This window comes from Penaeus monodon, chromosome 34 (genome assembly GCF_015228065.2).
Source record: "Penaeus monodon isolate SGIC_2016 chromosome 34, NSTDA_Pmon_1, whole genome shotgun sequence".
Classification (NCBI taxonomy): Eukaryota; Metazoa; Arthropoda; class Malacostraca; order Decapoda; family Penaeidae; genus Penaeus; species Penaeus monodon.
Window position 1 is genome coordinate 11,136,329 of NC_051419.1, and position 428 is coordinate 11,136,756.

Genomic DNA, 428 nt, shown 5'->3' on the forward strand with positions numbered 1-428 from the left:
TCTATGATTTTATTTGCTTTTTTTTTATTTCAATGAAAAACCCATATTTTATCCAGGCATTAATTTATAAATGAAGAAGATCTTTTCGTGTTTAGAATGTTTGATATTGCCAGCAAGGGCAACGCTGTCCTATTATAAGATACTGATAAGGGAAAAATTTATTCTAGCCAAAATAATTAACCAATAAAAAGGTAATGGCAAATGTCAGTATACATAATAGGGGGGTATTGAAAAACAATAAAAATTGAAAAGGAATTAACTATAATATTAAAACGGCAGTGATAATCATTACCTTTAAGATGGGGATAATGCCCATGATAATAATCCTAAAGATAGCAATGAAGATTAGTCCAGCGATCGTAGTGGTGAAAATGATAATGACAAAAAGACAAAAAGTTCACGGTTCTTCTTAGACACGGACCATCAAC

General features: G+C 30.6%; 1 protein-coding gene across 1 annotated transcript in view; it reads left to right on the plus strand.

The window, feature by feature from the left end:
* LOC119594580 (aquaporin-3-like) overlaps positions 1 to 428 on the plus strand; it is a gene marked incomplete in the record, with an annotated part of 105,156 nt that overhangs the window by 80,292 nt on the left and 24,436 nt on the right.